Raw genomic sequence first — 18,526 nt, forward strand, 5'->3', positions numbered from 1 at the left:
GCTGGAGGCTCCATTATTCTCTATGTGGAGTGCGGCTCTGCGGATGGAGGTAAGTGCTGGAGGCTCCATTATTCTCTATGTGGAGTGCGGCTCTGCGGGTGGAGGTCGGTGCTGGAGGCTCCATTATTCTCTATGTGGAGTGCGGCTCTGCGGGTGGAGGTCGGTGCTGGAGGTTCCATTATTCTCTATGTGGAGTGCGGCTCTGCGGGTGGAGGTCGGTGCTGGAGGCTCCATTATTCTCTATGTGGAGTGCGGCTCTGCGGGTGGAGGTCGGTGCTGGAGGCTCCATTATTCTCTATGTGGAGTGCGGCTCTGCGGGTGGAGGTCGGTGCTGGAGGCTCCATTATTCTCTATGTGGAGTACGGCTCTGCGGGTGGAGGTCGGTGCTGGAGGCTCCATTATTCTCTATGTGGAGTGCGGCTCTGCGGGTGGAGGTCGGTGCTGGAGGCTCCATTATTCTCTATGTGGAGTGCGGCTCTGCGGGTGGAGGTCGGTGCTGGAGGTTCCATTATTCTCTATGTGGAGTGCGGCTCTGCGGGTGGAGGTCGGTGCTGGAGGCTCCATTATTCTCTATGTGGAGTGCGGCTCTGCGGGTGGAGGTCGGTGCTGGAGGCTCCATTATTCTCTATGTGGAGTGCGGCTCTGCGGGTGGAGGTCGGTGCTGGAGGCTCCATTATTCTCTATGTGGAGTGCGGCTCTGCGGGTGGAGGTCGGTGCTGGAGGCTCCATTATTCTCTATGTGGAGTGCGGCTCTGTGGGTGAAGGTCGGTGCTGGAGGCTCCATTATTCTCTATGTGGAGTGCGGCTCTGCGGGTGGAGGTATGTGCTGGAGGCTCCATTATTCTCTATGTGGAGTGCGGCTCTGCGGGTGGAGGTCGGTGCTGGAGGCTCCATTATTCTCTATGCGGAGTGCGGCTCTGCGGGTGGAGGTCGGTGCTGGAGGCTCCATTATTCTCTATGTGGAATGCGGCTCTGCGGGTGGAGGTCGGTGCTGGAGGCTCCATTATTCTCTATGTGGAGTGCGGCTCTGTGGGTGAAGGTAAGTGCGGGAGGCTCCATTATTCTCTATGTGGAGTGCGGCTCTGCGGGTGGAGGTCGGTGCTGGAGGCTCCATTATTCTCTATGTGGAGTGCGGCTCTGCGGGTGGAGGTCGGTGCTGGAGGCTCCATTATTCTCTATGTGGAATGCGGCTCTGCGGGTGGAGGTCGGTGCTGGAGGCTCCATTATTCTCTATGTGGAGTGCGGCTCTGTGGGTGAAGGTCGGTGCTGGAGGCTCCATTATTCTCTATGTGGAGTGCGGCTCTGCGGGTGGAGGTCGGTGCTGGAGGCCCCATTATTCTCTATGTGGAGTGCGGCTCTGTTGGTTGAGGTCGATGCTGGAGGATCCATTATTCTCTATGTGGACTGCGGCTCTGCGGGTGGAGGTCGGTGCTGGAGGCTCCATTATTCTCTATGTGGAGTGCGGCTCTGCGGGTGGAGGTCGGTGCTGGAGGCTCCATTATTCTCTATGTGGAGTGCGGCTCTGCGGGTGGAGGTCGGTGCTGGAGGTTCCATTATTCTCTATGTGGAGTGCGGCTCTGCGGGTGGAGGTCGGTGCTGGAGGCTCCATTATTCTCTATGTGGAGTGCGGCTCTGCGGATGGAGGTAAGTGCTGGAGGCTCCATTATTCTCTATGTGGAGTGCGGCTCTGCGGGTGGAGGTCGGTGCTGGAGGTTCCATTATTCTCTATGTGGAGTGCGGCTCTGCGGGTGGAGGTCAGTGCTGGAGGCTCCATTATTCTCTATGTGGAGTGCGGCTCTGTTGGTTGAGGTCGATGCTGGAGGCTCCATTATTCTCTATGTGGAGTACGGCTCTGCGGGTGGAGGTCGGTGCTGGAGGCTCCATTATTCTCTATGTGGAGTGCGGCTCTGCGGGTGGAGGTCGGTGCTGGAGGCTCCATTATTCTCTATATGGAGTGCGGCTCTGCGGGTGGAGGTAAGTGCTGGAGGCTCCATTATTCTCTATGTGGAGTGCGGCTCTGCGGGTGGAGGTCGGTGCTGGAGGTTCCATTATTCTCTATGTGGAGTGCGGCTCTGCGGGTGGAGGTCGGTGCTGGAGGCTCCATTATTCTCTATGTGGAGTGCGGCTATGTTGGTTGAGGTCGATGCTGGAGGCTCCATTATTCTCTATGTGGAGTACGGCTCTGCGGGTGGAGGTCGGTGCTGGAGGCTCCATTATTCTCTATGTGGAGTGCGGCTCTGCGGGTGGAGGACGGTGCTGGAGGCTCCATTATTCTCTATGTGGAGTGCGGCTCTGCGGGTGAAGGTAAGTGCGGGAGGCCCCATTATTCTCTATGTGGAGTGCGGCTCTGCGGGTGGAGGTCGGTGCTGGAGGCTCCATTATTCTCTATGTGGAGTACGGCTCTGCGGGTGGAGGTCGGTGCTGGAGGCTCCATTATTCTCTATGTGGAGTGCGGCTCTGCGGGTGGAGGTCGGTGCTGGAGGCTCCATTATTCTCTATGTGGAGTGCGGCTCTGCGGGTGGAGGTCGGTGCTGGAGGCTCCATTATTCTCTATGTGGAATGCGGCTCTGCGGGTGGAGGTTGGTGCTGGAGGCTCCATTATTCTCTATATGGAGTGCGGCTCTGTGGGTGGAGGTCGGTGCTGGAGGCTCCATTATTCTCTATATGGAGTGCGGCTCTGCGGGTGGAGGTCGGTGCTGGAGGCTCCATTATTCTCTATGTGGAGTGCGGCTCTGCGGATGGAGGTAAGTGCTGGAGGCTCCATTATTCTCTATGTGGAGTGCGGCTCTGCGGATGGAGGTAAGTGCTGGAGGCTCCATTATTCTCTATGTGGAGTGCGGCTCTTCGGGTGGAGGTCGGTGCTGGAGGTTCCATTATTCTCTATGTGGAGTGCGGCTCTGCGGGTGGAGGTCGGTGCTGGAGGCTCCATTATTCTCTATGTGGAGTGCGGCTCTGTTGGTTGAGGTCGATGCTGGAGGCTCCATTATTCTCTATGTGGAATGCGGCTCTGCGGGTGGAGGTTGGTGCTGGAGGCTCCATTATTCTCTATGTGGAATGCGGCTCTGCGGGTGGAGGTTGGTGCTGGAGGCTCCATTATTCTCTATGTGGAGTGCGGCTCTGCGGGTGGAGGTCGGTGCTGGAGGTTCCATTATTCTCTATGTGGAGTGCGGCTCTGCGGGTGGAGGTCGGTGCTGGAGGCTCCATTATTCTCTATGTGGAGTGCGGCTCTGCGGATGGAGGTAAGTGCTGGAGGCTCCATTATTCTCTATGTGGAGTGCGGCTCTGCGGGTGGAGGTCGGTGCTGGAGGTTCCATTATTCTCTATGTGGAGTGCGGCTCTGCGGGTGGAGGTCGGTGCTGGAGGCTCCATTATTCTCTATGTGGAGTGCGGCTCTGTTGGTTGAGGTCGATGCTGGAGGCTCCATTATTCTCTATGTGGAGTACGGCTCTGCGGGTGGAGGTCGGTGCTGGAGGCTCCATTATTCTCTATGTGGAGTGCGGCTCTGCGGGTGGAGGTCGGTGCTGGAGGCTCCATTATTCTCTATATGGAGTGCGGCTCTGCGGGTGGAGGTAAGTGCTGGAGGCTCCATTATTCTCTATGTGGAGTGCGGCTCTGCGGGTGGAGGTCGGTGCTGGAGGTTCCATTATTCTCTATGTGGAGTGCGGCTCTGCGGGTGGAGGTCGGTGCTGGAGGCTCCATTATTCTCTATGTGGAGTGCGGCTATGTTGGTTGAGGTCGATGCTGGAGGCTCCATTATTCTCTATGTGGAGTACGGCTCTGCGGGTGGAGGTCGGTGCTGGAGGCTCCATTATTCTCTATGTGGAGTGCGGCTCTGCGGGTGGAGGTCGGTGCTGGAGGCTCCATTATTCTCTATGTGGAATGCGGCTCTGCGGGTGGAGGTTGGTGCTGGAGGCTCCATTATTCTCTATATGGAGTGCGGCTCTGCGGGTGGAGGTCGGTGCTGGAGGCTCCATTATTCTCTATGTGGAGTGCGGCTCTGCGGGTGGAGGTCGGTGCTGGAGGCTCCATTATTCTCTATATGGAGTGCGGCTCTGCGGGTGGAGGTAAGTGCTGGAGGCTCCATTATTCTCTATGTGGAGTGCGGCTCTGCGGGTGGAGGTCGGTGCTGGAGGTTCCATTATTCTCTATGTGGAGTGCGGCTCTGCGGGTGGAGGTCGGTGCTGGAGGCTCCATTATTCTCTATGTGGAGTGCGGCTATGTTGGTTGAGGTCGATGCTGGAGGCTCCATTATTCTCTATGTGGAGTACGGCTCTGCGGGTGGAGGTCGGTGCTGGAGGCTCCATTATTCTCTATGTGGAGTGCGGCTCTGCGGGTGGAGGTCGGTGCTGGAGGCTCCATTATTCTCTATGTGGAATGCGGCTCTGCGGGTGGAGGTTGGTGCTGGAGGCTCCATTATTCTCTATATGGAGTGCGGCTCTGCGGGTGGAGGTCGGTGCTGGAGGCTCCATTATTCTCTATGTGGAGTGCGGCTCTGCGGATGGAGGTAAGTGCTGGAGGCTCCATTATTCTCTATGTGGAGTGCGGCTCTGCGGGTGGAGGTCGGTGCTGGAGGCTCCATTATTCTCTATGTGGAGTGCGGCTCTGCGGGTGGAGGTCGGTGCTGGAGGTTCCATTATTCTCTATGTGGAGTGCGGCTCTGCGGGTGGAGGTCGGTGCTGGAGGCTCCATTATTCTCTATGTGGAGTGCGGCTCTGCGGGTGGAGGTCGGTGCTGGAGGCTCCATTATTATCTATGTGGAGTGCGGCTCTGCGGATGGAGGTAAGTGCTGGAGGCTCCATTATTCTCTATGTGGAGTGCGGCTCTGCGGGTGGAGGTCAGTGCTGGAGGTTCCATTATTCTCTATGTGGAGTGCGGCTCTGCGGGTGGAGGTCGGTGCTGGAGGCTCCATTATTCTCTATGTGGAGTGCGGCTATGTTGGTTGAGGTCGATGCTGGAGGCTCCATTATTCTCTATGTGGAGTACGGCTCTGCGGGTGGAGGTCGGTGCTGGAGGCTCCATTATTCTCTATGTGGAGTGCGGCTCTGCGGGTGGAGGTCGGTGCTGGAGGCTCCATTATTCTCTATGTGGAATGCGGCTCTGCGGGTGGAGGTTGGTGCTGGAGGCTCCATTATTCTCTATATGGAGTGCGGCTCTGCGGGTGGAGGTCGGTGCTGGAGGCTCCATTATTCTCTATGTGGAGTGCGGCTCTGCGGATGGAGGTAAGTGCTGGAGGCTCCATTATTCTCTATGTGGAGTGCGGCTCTGCGGGTGGAGGTCGGTGCTGGAGGCTCCATTATTCTCTATGTGGAGTGCGGCTCTGCGGGTGGAGGTCGGTGCTGGAGGTTCCATTATTCTCTATGTGGAGTGCGGCTCTGCGGGTGGAGGTCGGTGCTGGAGGCTCCATTATTCTCTATGTGGAGTGCGGCTCTGCGGGTGGAGGTCGGTGCTGGAGGCTCCATTATTCTCTATGTGGAGTGCGGCTCTGCGGGTGGAGGTCGGTGCTGGAGGCTCCATTATTCTCTATGTGGAGTACGGCTCTGCGGGTGGAGGTCGGTGCTGGAGGCTCCATTATTCTCTATGTGGAGTGCGGCTCTGCGGGTGGAGGTCGGTGCTGGAGGCTCCATTATTCTCTATGTGGAGTGCAGCTCTGCGGGTGGAGGTCGGTGCTGGAGGTTCCATTATTCTCTATGTGGAGTGCGGCTCTGCGGGTGGAGGTCGGTGCTGGAGGCTCCATTATTCTCTATGTGGAGTGCGGCTCTGCGGGTGGAGGTCGGTGCTGGAGGCTCCATTATTCTCTATGTGGAGTGCGGCTCTGCGGGTGGAGGTCGGTGCTGGAGGCTCCATTATTCTCTATGTGGAGTGCGGCTCTGCGGGTGGAGGTCGGTGCTGGAGGCTCCATTATTCTCTATGTGGAGTGCGGCTCTGTGGGTGAAGGTCGGTGCTGGAGGCTCCATTATTCTCTATGTGGAGTGCGGCTCTGCGGGTGGAGGTATGTGCTGGAGGCTCCATTATTCTCTATGTGGAGTGCGGCTCTGCGGGTGGAGGTCGGTGCTGGAGGCTCCATTATTCTCTATGCGGAGTGCGGCTCTGCGGGTGGAGGTCGGTGCTGGAGGCTCCATTATTCTCTATGTGGAATGCGGCTCTGCGGGTGGAGGTCGGTGCTGGAGGCTCCATTATTCTCTATGTGGAGTGCGGCTCTGTGGGTGAAGGTAAGTGCGGGAGGCTCCATTATTCTCTATGTGGAGTGCGGCTCTGCGGGTGGAGGTCGGTGCTGGAGGCTCCATTATTCTCTATGTGGAGTGCGGCTCTGCGGGTGGAGGTCGGTGCTGGAGGCTCCATTATTCTCTATGTGGAATGCGGCTCTGCGGGTGGAGGTCGGTGCTGGAGGCTCCATTATTCTCTATGTGGAGTGCGGCTCTGTGGGTGAAGGTCGGTGCTGGAGGCTCCATTATTCTCTATGTGGAGTGCGGCTCTGCGGGTGGAGGTCGGTGCTGGAGGCCCCATTATTCTCTATGTGGAGTGCCGCTCTGCGGGTGGAGGTATGTGCTGGAGGCTCCATTATTCTCTATGTGGAGTGCGGCTCTGCGGGTGGAGGTCGGTGCTGGAGGCTCCATTATTCTCTATGGGGAATGCGGCTCTGCGGGTAGAGGTCGGTGCTGGAGGCTCCATTATTCTCTATGTGGAATGCGGCTCTGCGGGTAGAGGTCGGTGCTGGAGGCTCCATTATTCTCTATGTGGAGTGCGGCTCTGTGGGTGAAGGTAAGTGCGGGAGGCTCCATTATTCTCTATGTGGAGTGCGGCTCTGCGGGTGGAGGTCGGTGCTGGAGGCTCCATTATTCTCTATGTGGAGTGCGGCTCTGCGGGTGGAGGTCGGTGCTGGAGGCTCCATTATTCTCTATGTGGAGTGCGGCTCTGCGGGTGGAGGTCGGTGCTGGAGGCTCCATTATTCTCTATGTGTAGTGCTGCTCTGCGGGTGGAGGTCGGTGCTGGAGGCTCCATTATTCTCTATGTGGAGTGCGGCTCTGCGGGTGGAGGTCGGTGCTGGAGGCTCCATTATTCTCTATGTGGAGTGCGGCTCTGCGGGTGGAGGTCGGTGCTGGAGGCTCCATTATTCTCTATGTGGAGTGCGGCTCTGCTGGTGGAGGTCAGTGCTGGAGGCTCCATTATTCTCTATGTGGAGTGCGGCTCTGCGGGTGGAGGTCGGTGCTGGAGGCTCCATTATTCTCTATGTGGAGTGCGGCTCTGCGGGTGGAGGTCGGTGCTGGAGGCTCCATTATTCTCTATGTGGAGTGCGGCTCTGTGGGTGGAGGTCAGTGCTGGAGGCTCCATTATTCTCTATGTGGAGTGCGGCTCTGTGGGTGGAGGTCGGTGCTGGAGGCTCCATTATTCTCTATGTGGAGTGCGGCTCTGCGGGTGGAGGTAGGTGCTGGAGGCTCCATTATTCTCTATGTGGAGTGCGGCTCTGCGGGTGGAGGTCGGTGCTGGAGGCTCCATTATTCTCTATGTGGAGTGCGGCTCTGCGGGTGGAGGTCGGTGCTGGAGGCTCCATTATTCTCTATGTGGAGTGTGGCTCTGCGGGTGGAGGTCGGTGCTGGAGGCTCCATTATTCTCTGTGTGGAGTGCGGCTCTGCGGGTGGAGGTCGGTGCTGGAGGCTCCATTATTCTCTATGTGGAGTGTGGCTCTGCGGGTGGAGGTCGGTGCTGGAGGCTCCATTATTCTCTGTGTGGAGTGCGGCTCTGCGGGTGGAGGTCGGTGCTGGAGTATCCCCATTATTCATTGCTTCCAGCCATCTAGCAGGACAGTCCCAATTTGGGGTAACTCTCCCGGGTGTTCAGGGCAACGTCTTGACTCTCACTCTGTGCCTGTAAGTCGCCTCCTCTCTAGCTCACTGTGTTTAGTGCTCACTAGTTCCTTCTCTGACAACTTCTTGTACTGGTACATAGAGATACCGTATATACTCGAGTATAAGCCGACCCGCCTAATTTTGCCACAAAAAACTGGGAAAACTTATTGACTCGAGTATAAGCCTAGGGTGGAAATGCAGCATTTACCGGTTAATTTCAAAAATAAAAATAGATCATTATTTCCCCATAGCTGTGCCATATAGTGCTCTGCACCGTTCATTTTGTCCCATAGCTGTGCCCCATATTGTGCTCTGCACCGTTCATTTTGTCCCATAGCTGTGCCCCATACTGTGCTCTGCACCGTTCATTTTGTCCCATATCTGTGCCCCATACTGTGCTCTGCACCGTTCATTTTGTCCCATAGCTGTGCCCCATACTGTGCTCGGCACCGTTCATTTTGTCCCATAGCTGTGCCCCATACAGTGCTCTGCAGCATTCATTGTGCCCCATACAGTGCTCTGCAGCGTTCATTGTGCCCCATACAGTGCTCTGCAGCGTTCATTGTGCCCCATACAGTGCTCTGCACCGTTCATTGTGCCCCATAGATGCTCCACATAATTCTGTGCCGCCGCTGCTGCTGCAATAAAAAAAAAAAAAACGCATACTCACCTCTCTTGCTTGCAGCTCCCGGCGTCTCGTTCCGGCGTCCGGTCCCGGCGTCTCCGCTCTGACTGATCAGGCAGAGGGCGCCGCGCACACTATATGCGTCATCGCGCCCTCTGACCTGAACAGTCAGAGCGCAGACGCCGGGAAGATGGAGGCGCCGGGAAGATGGAGCGACGCCCGGCGGCTGGAACGGGGACAGGTGAATATTACATACTTACCTGGTCCCAGCGATCCTGACGCTCCCTCTGCCTGGCACAGCTGTCTTCGGTGCCGCAGCCTCTTTCTCTATCAGCGGTCACCGACACCGCTGATTAGAGAAATGAATACGCGGCTCCACCCCTATGGGAGGTGGAGCCGCCTATTCATTTCTCTAATGAGCGGTCCCACGTGACCGCTGATAGAGGAAGAACTGCAGCACAGAAGACCGTGGGACGGCAGGGGGAGCGCCAGGATCGCTGGGACCAGGTAAGTATGCCTCAGCGCCCTCACCCGCCGACCCCACCGCCGACCGTGACTCGAGTATAAGCCGAGAGGGGCACTTTCAGCCCAAAAATTTGGGCTGAAAATCTCGGCTTATACTCGAGTATATACGGTACATATTCTAATTCTCTTAACCTCCTGGCTCTTACTGAAACCTGGATCCAGCAGTCAGACACCAACGGTAAGTATGCCTCAGCGCCCTCACCCGCCGACCCCACCGCCGACCGTGACTCGAGTATAAGCCGAGAGGGGCACTTTCAGCCCAAAAATTTGGGCTGAAAATCTCGGCTTATACTAGAGTATATACGGTACATATTCTAATTCTCTTAACCTCCTGGCTCTTACTGAAACCTGGATCCAGCAGTCAGACACCAACGCTGCTGCTTCTCTTTCATATGGTGGACTACACTTCTCTCATACCCCAAGATCAGATGACAGAGCAGGAGGAGGCGTTGGTCTGCGCCTATCTCCCAAATGTACTTTCCAGGTTATCCCGCAAGTGCCCTCACTTGTCTTCCCTTCTTTTGAGGTCCATGCTGTCAGACTCTACATCCCCTTCTCCATGCGAGTGTCGGTGGTGTATTGTCCTCCAGACCCCTCTCATCAGTTCCTGGATCACTTTGCCACCTGGCTTCCACACTTTCTCTTCTGTGACACCCCCACCCTCATCATGGGTGATTTCAACATCCCCATTGCTTTTCCCCTGTCCCCATCTGCTTCTCACCTTTTATCTCTAACCTCCTCTTTCGGCCTTTCGCAGCTTACTAACTCTCCAACGCATGAAGACGGAAACTCCCTTGACTTGGTCTTCTACCGACTTTGCTCAGTGGATGATTTCACAAACTCCTCTCTCCCACTCTCTGACCACAACCTTCTTTCATTCTCCATCAAGAACTGCCACCCCGCTCAGTTCACCCCCACTTTCCACACTTATAAAAACATACAAGCCATTAACACCCAGATACTTATGAAGAATGTGCAGTTATCACCACCTATCTCCTCCCTCTAATGTCCTGATTCTGCACTGAAGCATTACAATGAAACACTGCAAGGTGTCCTGGATGAAGCTGCACCTCCTATACATAGAACAACAACTATCCAATAACCCAAAACGTTTCTTTGACATGTTTCATTCTCTACTCAACCCAAGAGTGCAGGCCCCAAACACGGATCTCCGCGCTGATGATCTTGACAAATTATTTCAAGGAAAAAATTGATCATATCTGACAGGAAAAAATCTCCCAATCCCCTCATACCATGCACTGTCCTCCCGCCCCCATTGCATCTAGCTCACTCTCTGACTTTGAACCAGTCAAAGAAGAAGTAATCAGGCTCCTTGCATCTTCTCGCCCGACCCCTAGCACCAGTGACCCCATTCCATCACATCTCCTCCAGTCCCTTTCCCCTGCTGTCACCACTCATCTAACAAAAATATTCAACCGCTCTCTCTCTTCTGGTATCTTTCCCTCCTCATTTAAGCATGCCATCATATATCCATTACTTAAAAAAACAAAACATTTCTCAACCAAAACTGTGCTGCTAACTGTAGACCTATCTCTAATCTTCCCTTTATCTCTAAACTCCTGGAACGCCTGGTCCACTCCAGTCTTATCTGCTATCTCTCAGATAACTCTTCTCGACCCTCTACAATCTGGTTTCCGCTCTTTACACTCTACTGAAACTGCCCTCACTAAAGTCTCTAATGATCTACTAACAGCTAAATCTAATGGTCACTACTCCATGCTAATTCTCTTAGATCTCTCTGCAGCATTCAACACTGTGGATCATCAGCTCCTCCTCACTATGCTCCTCTCCATCGGCCGCAAGGACACCGTTCTCTTCAGGTTCTCCTCCTATCTCTCTGACCGCTCTTTCACTGTATCTTTTGCTGGTTCCTCCTCCTCTCACCTTCCCCTTACTGTTGAGGTTCCTCAAGGATCGGTTCTAGGCCCCCTCCTCTTCTCTTTGTATACTGCCCCTATTGGTCAAACAATCAGTAGACTTGGTTTCCAGTACCATCTCTATGCTGACACCCAATTATATACTTTTTCTCTTGATATCATGCCTGCCTTTTTAGAAAATGCCAGTAATTGTCTTACCGCTGTCTCTAACATCATGTCCTCAATCTATCTGAAACTGAACCAGTCAAAAACTGAACTCCTCGTGTTCTCTCCCTCTACTAGCCTACTTATGCCCGACATTGCCACTTCCGTGTGTGATTCCACCATTACTCCTCAGCAACATGCCCGCTGTCTTGGGGTCATCCTTGATTCCAAGCTTTCCTTCACCCCCCACATCCAATCACTGGCTCGCTCTTGCTATCTGCACCTCAAAAACATTTCTAGAATTCGACCCTTTCTTACTTTCGACTCTCTCTTAACAAATTCTCCCCTCTCCAATCTGTCTTGAATGCTGCAGCCAGGATCATATTCCTCACCAATCGTTACACGATGCCTCTACCTTGTGCCAGTCGTTACACTGGTTTCCAATCCACCCCAGAACCCAGTACAAACTTATTACCCTCATCCACAAAGCGCTCCATGTCTCAGCATCACCCTACATCTCCTCCCTTGTCTCACTCTACCACACTTCCCATGCCCTCCGTTCTGCTAATGACCTGAGGTTAGCATCCTCCATAATTAGAACCTCCCATTCTCGTCTCCAAGACTTTTCACGTGCTGCGCCAATTCTTTGGAATGTACTACCCAGGTGCATACGACTAATCACCAATCCCCACAGTTTTACGCATTCCCTAAAAACGCCTTTGTACAGACTGGCTTACCGTCTCAACGCATTAACCTAACTATCCCTGTGTGGCACATTCAAAATTTTTAGCATAATCAGGTTCCTTGCATAATGTTCTCACATGCTTCATGCATTTAATAGCCCTCTGTGTCGGTACTGTTACATACTTAGGCAGATAACCGGTTCATGAAGCATTACATGAACACCGGATTCTTATACTTTGGCTGGTCCAAACAACGAAAGCAAATGTTACCATCCACCTCTCGTGTCTCCCCTTTTCCTCATAGATTGTAAGCTTACAAGCAGGGCCCTCACTCCTATTGGTATCTGTTTTGATCTATGTTTTTATTGTTATGCTGTAATGTCCATTGTATGTACAAGTCCCCTCTAAAATATAAAGTGCTGCGGAATATGTTGGCGCTATAGAAATAAAATGTAGTAGTATTATTATTATTATTACTATTATTATTATTATTATTATTATTATATACCAGTGTATTCCTATCTACAGTACAGACCAAAAGTTTGGACACACCTTCTCATTTAAAGATTTTTCCGTATTTTCATGACTATGAAAATTGTAAATTCACACTGAAGGCATGAAAACTATGAATTAACACATGTGGAATTATATACTTAACAAAAAAGTGTGAAACAACTGAAAATATGTCATATTTTCTAGGTTCTTCAAAATAGCCACCTTTTGCTTTGATGACTGCTTTGCACACTCTTGGCATTCTCTTGATGAGCTTCAAGGGGTAGTCACCGGAAATGGTTTTCACTTCAAAGGTGTGCCCTGTCAGGTTTAATAAGTGGGATTTCTTGCCTTATAAATGGGGTTGGGACCATCAGTTGTGTTGAGCAGAAGTCTGGTGGATACACAGCTGATAGTCCTTCTAAATAGACTGTTAGAATTTGTATTATGGCAAGAAAAAAGCAGCTCAGTAAAGAAAAACTAGTGGCCATCATTACTTTAAGACATGAAGGTCAGTCAGTCCAAAACATTGGGAGAACTTTGAAAGTGCCCCCAAATGCAGTTGCAAAAACCATCAAGCGCTACAAAGAACCTGGCTCACATGAGGACCGCCCCAGGAAAGGAAGACCAAGAGTCACCTCTGCTTCTGAGGATGTTTATCCAAGTCACCAGCCTCAGAAATCGCAGGTTAACAGCAGCTCAGATTAGAGACCAGGTCAATGCCACACAGAGTTCTAGCAGCAGATACATCTCTACAACTGTTAAGAGAAGACTTTTGTGCTGCAGGCCTTCATGGTAAAATAGCTGCTAGGAAACCACTGCTAAGGACAGGCAACAAACAGAAGAGACTTATTTGGGCTAAAGAACACAAGGAATGGACAGTAGACCTGTGGAAATCTGTGCTTTGGTCTGATGAGTCCAAATTTGAGATCTTTGGTTCCAACCACCGTGTCTTTGTGTGACGCTGAAAAGGTGAACGGATGGACTCTACATGCCTGGTTCCCACCGGGAAGCATGGAGGAGGTGTGATAGTGTGGGGGTGCTTTGCTGGTGACACTGTTGGGGATTTATTCAAAATTGAAGGCATACTGAACCAGCATGGCTACCACAGCATCTTGCAAAGGCTTGCTATTCCATCTGGTTTGCGCTTAGTTGGACCATCATTTATTTTTCAACAGGACAATGACCACAAATACACCTCCAGGCTGTGTAAGGGCTATTTGACCAAGAAGGAGAGTGATGGGGTGCTACGCCAGATGACCTGATGGTTTGGGGTGAGCTGGACCGCAGAGTGAAGGCAAAAGGGCCAACACGTGCTAAGCATCTCTGGGAACTCCTTCAAGATTGTTGGAAGACCATTTCCGGTGACTACCTATTGAAGCTCATCAAGAGAATGCCAAGAATGTGCAAAGCAGTCATCAAAGCAAAAGGTGGCTACTTTGGAGAACCTAGAATATAAGACATATTTTCAGTTGTTTCACACTTTTTTGCTAAGTATATAATTCCACATGTGTTCATTCATAGGGTTGATGCCTTCAGTGTGAATTTACAATTTTCATAGTCATGAAAATACAGAAAAATGTTTAAATGAGAAGGTGTGTCCAAACTTTTGGTCTGTACTGTACTTGCATTCTACAGCTGAAATTAAAGTCAGTGATTTTTTTCTTCCAATAAAATAACAAAGAACAGTTAGAATAATAACTTATTGCAGGTTTTTTTTCCACTTTGTGACCAAGCCAAAATTTTCAACTCTAACATGTCAATTTACAGTATGTGGCAAAAACGCTGAAACGTTTCCACATATTTCTGTGATTTTAAGATTTTTCATGAAACATTGTATTTTGTTAGTGGTAAATTTAGGTTTAATATGCTTTGCTTTTATTTATGAAAAATATCAGACGTTTTGATAAAAATTTAAAAAAATTAACAATTTTCAAACTTTGAATATTTATACCTGTAGTCCAGATAGTCATACAACACAAAATAGTAAAAAAATAACATTTACCTGAGGCTTCCTTCCTATGTCCGTATAAAACAAATGCATGAAAACTGTGTGAACATGGTCTTACAGACGTATTTGGCAAAATGGCCTTTAAAAAAACCTTACAGCTCGTCTCACTGATAAAGCAAGACCTCATATAGTGAACCTTATGCCAATATGAAAAAGTTCTGGCTGCTACATCTATGAAGGAATCAATAAAAAATAAATCCATAGGTCCCAACCATCCAGAATACAGCAGAACAGTCCCAGATTTGGGTCTCTGTCTTGTCATCCTGGCAGTCTGCTGAATGTCCCTGACTGCCATCATGCCTCATTCTGACATCTCAGGCCAGGGTAGGAAAAAATGGTAAATGGGTCTAACTATGGGTGCAGTTAAGGGCATGTCAAGAATTTTGCTGTGTCGGCCATACATAGTTTGTCCCTCTTTCTTTTTGGATTTCCAGCGGAAACCAATAGGCAGTGTATTGAGTTGTATTATTCAATATCTCCTTACTCTATAATCATTTTTAACTTTTTTTGTGTGATCCCAACTGAAACGAGAAAGATACTTGATGTCTGTTTTACGCAGGAAGGTGGCACACGTGATTTGTGGGCCCACTGTGCCGGGCTTACCTAGGAGGGGTGTAGTGGGCTACCAGGTGTTCAGTGGAGCTCCTGATGGTGGAGTCAGGCTTGGCTGCAGGTAACCCCAGGTACCACTCCTAGGCAGTCCACGGTACTGCAGCTGCTGACCCCAGGGGTCAGGTACGCAGACATGGATAGGACTAGGGCTCCGTTCAGACTACTAAATTATGGCTCCTCTATAGAACAGTTACAGTCCGGACATACGGGGGACTCAGAAATCACACATTCAGACACACAGGTCTCGGATACTGATCCAGGGACTGGAATCAGGGAACATGACGGGATCCACGCCGCATGGCTGGGGCAGTCAATATGACGGCATAACTGCATGGAGGGGGAGGAAACTGTTGTCGCTGCATGGAGGGAGAGGGAAGACCATGTAGAGGTGCCTGTAATGGTGTTACAGTCTGAACTCTACATTTTAGGTTATTGCTCTCAACTAGCACCACCAACCCAGTAATTTGTTGTTGTTTTTTTTTTCATAGTATTTTGTATGATTGTACATAATCTCACCTTCTTTCCATTCAGGTTCCTGATAAATTTCATCTTTTACGTTGACATCTACTACAAAATCTGCCTTGACCCTTTAAGGATGGATATGGACAGAGACAAGATGGCGGAGAGGATATTACAGCTCACCCTAGAGATCCTCTTCCAGCTTACTGGAGAGGTGAGAGATTCTGATAACATCAAATTACATTGTAATGCAGGTGTCTGGATGCAATGAGCAGAGATCACAAGGTGGAAACAGCAAGGGATTGATTTTATGCTATTTATATACAGCAGTAACTTTTAAACAATTAGTGTTCGTAGCTATGCAATTTTTACAGTAGAGGGAATATAAAACTTTTAGAATAAACAAGCAAGTCTTTCACTAGTTAACGTTAGTGTCCTTTTCAAAAAGGTGGTGCGCCTAGTCTTGGGAGTCACCACGTGAATTCTCACTCAAAGCTCTGGCCCTACTGGGGGTTACCAGGTTTTCCCGCTAGGCCACAAGTCTCTTCCTGATGTAGTCTATTAAAGCCCATTGAGCCTCCCATGTACCAATCGGCCCGCTCCCGACCTGTACTTCTAATCCCAGCTGACCCCGGTGCCGTTGATGATAGCACCTCTTTCACCTTTCCTCCGCAATCGCAGGCGTGCCTCCTGTTGCAGTCTCCATACGGGCCTTCTCGGCTTGACCATCGGCGGAAGTCTCTCAGGCTCAAGGCGGAGAGGGCTGGGCATCAGCTCTTGACAGGCGTAGTCGGGCCTCGGAGACTTGACCAGCACAGGGTGCAGCTTCTGGCTCTGATCAGTGTACACTATTTTTGGGGATACCTTCTGGGGAATCTGGACCTTGCCAGATGGTAAACAACACCTGGGTGGCATAGACTGGTCTCAGCAATGTCTCTGGAACATGTCTGCCCCGCTCCCTTCCCTGGCACCAGATCTCCTCAATGGATGCGTGTACAGAGCTTTTATAGCAGGGAAGTCTTTCCTGTGGGTCACCTGATCCAGTCCAGCACATGAGATCACTTCCCTTGCAAACCTTCAAGCTTACTTTGGTTCCACTTGATTTCAGCTGGCCAGCAGATGGCAACCTCTCCTCATCAATGGCACTTCCTGCAAGAGTCCTCCAGATATATCATGGCTTCTTGTTACATTCCTCCCCCCTTTTTGCTCGCCAGTCCTCGGGCGAGTGGAATTCTTTTGAGATCAAAGTTTCTCCACAGGTATGCCAAGTTCGGCCAACAGTTGAATGCACTTCCTGGTTTTCTGCTGTATGTGGGACCAGACAGTTAGGGGGAATTCCGGCGTTGGCCAGCTCAGTCCAGCTGAGGTCTTCCTATAGAGGGCCTCTGGGATACTTGAACTCAGCCACTGGAGCTGGTAAATTGACTCCAAGTTTGTTCTCTCTAATACTTGCGAGCGGCAACGGATATCTGGTGTACTCATCGGCCCTGCAAGCCATTCTTCCTCTTCCTCTATGACTCCGCTTTGCATGAGCTCAGACACTTCTGTTGGGGGCCCTGCCTCGTCTTTTGCTGCAAAAGAGCAGAGTTGCAGCATTTTCCTGTGTAACGCCCGAGGTTTCACAACGTCATCTCCCTCAGGAAAAACCTGGTAGACTGAGTTATTTAGGTGAATTTTTCTCACCACTTGGTAGGGTACCACCTCTTGATGATGATCCAGCTTGTTCCCAGGTCGTTTGGCCTGCACCAATACACGGTCCCCTGGCTGAAGTTGTCCTCCTGACACTGGAGATTAACTTGCATATTCCACTTCCCGAAACTTCTGCTCAACTAGGTTCTCAATTTGTCAATTCCTTAGATACAATACAGTTCATCCATCACTTGCCCCTGGAAGCAGGCCCCTTGGTCGGAGGGAAATCGCTTAGGGCATCCATATATGCGAATGAAGTCCTGACAGATGGATCTGACTGCAGCTTCTGCTGTCTGATCCAGGGTGTGAGTCACCACTGCGAACTTGGTGAAGTGATCAGTTATCGCCAAGCAATACCTTTAGCCATTGTATGAAGTTCCGATCATCAGAACCTACAAAGGCGCAGAGGTTTAGATAGCCTGGTCCGAGGTTTGTTCACTTCACACCGGTGATATATTTGGCAAACTCATTTGACCTTCTGCTGCAGTTAAGGCCAGTCCACCAGTCGTTGCAACCACCGAAAGGTCTTCTCTACATCAAAGTGGGCACCTCTCTCATGAGCTTCTTTAGCCAGCTGCATTATCAGTGCTTCTGAAGCCACTACTTTCCGCCAGGTAACATCGAATTCTCAAGGGAGTTGAATTCTTCAGCACAGCAGGCCATCTTTCAGGAATAGCCTTTCTCACTGGCCCTTTCTCACTGGGTTTTCTCGGCTTGACCATCAGCAGAAGTCTCACTGGCGCACTGCGGAGAGGACTGGACGTCAGCTCTTGACGGGCACAGTCGGGCCTCTGAGACTTGACCAGTGCAGGCAGCAACTTCTGACTCTGACCAGTGTAGGCTGTTTTTGGGGATATCTTCTGGGAAATCCAGACCTTGCCAGACGGTTACCGATATCTGGGTAGCATAGACTCCCCTCTGACGCCTGCCACGCTGGTCTTAGCGGTGTCTCTGGAGCACGTCTGCCCCGCTCCCTTCTCTGGTGCAAAATATCCTCGTGGATGGGTGCAAAGGGCTTTTATACCATGGAAGTCTTTCCTGTGGGTCACCTGATCCAGTCAAGCACTCAAGGTCACTCTCCCTGCAAACTTTACAGCATACTTTGGTTCCCTTCCACTTCATTTTGGCTGGCCAGCAGACGGCAGCATCTCCTCATCAATGACACCTCCTGCAAGAGTTCTCCAGATATGTCATGGCTTCTTTTTACAACATCATTATTATCTATGGGAATAACAGATGGACAGAACTAGAGAGGTGAGGACTCTGGAAATGTTTGTAGTGTGATTTATTAATATGTCTCTCCATAACCAGGATTACACAGTAGTGAAGAAGACCTCTAGTGAGCACTGTCAGGACCCTGTGTCTGAGGGATGGGAAAGACCCCTGAGCTCAATCACGGGGCCTCCACCTCACCCCCTAAAACATGAGAACATCAATGACCAGAAGATCCTAGAACTTCTCTACAAGATGATTGAGCTGCTTACTGGAGAGGTGACACTGCTGGGAATGCTGGGACATTATACAGTAACACTATAAAGGGATCG

The 18,526-nt window shown here is 51.2% G+C and overlaps 2 pseudogenes; one reads left to right on the forward strand and one right to left on the reverse strand.

Moving 5' to 3' along the window:
• Positions 1–18,526, reverse strand: part of LOC138666403 (zinc finger protein 850-like) — a 277,228-nt pseudogene that overhangs the window by 42,105 nt on the left and 216,597 nt on the right.
• LOC138666901 (zinc finger protein 271-like) overlaps positions 15,537–18,526 on the forward strand; it is a 66,648-nt pseudogene continuing 63,658 nt past the window's right edge.

The sequence above is a fragment of the Ranitomeya imitator genome, chromosome 2 (genome assembly GCF_032444005.1).
Source record: "Ranitomeya imitator isolate aRanImi1 chromosome 2, aRanImi1.pri, whole genome shotgun sequence".
Classification (NCBI taxonomy): domain Eukaryota; kingdom Metazoa; phylum Chordata; class Amphibia; order Anura; family Dendrobatidae; genus Ranitomeya; species Ranitomeya imitator.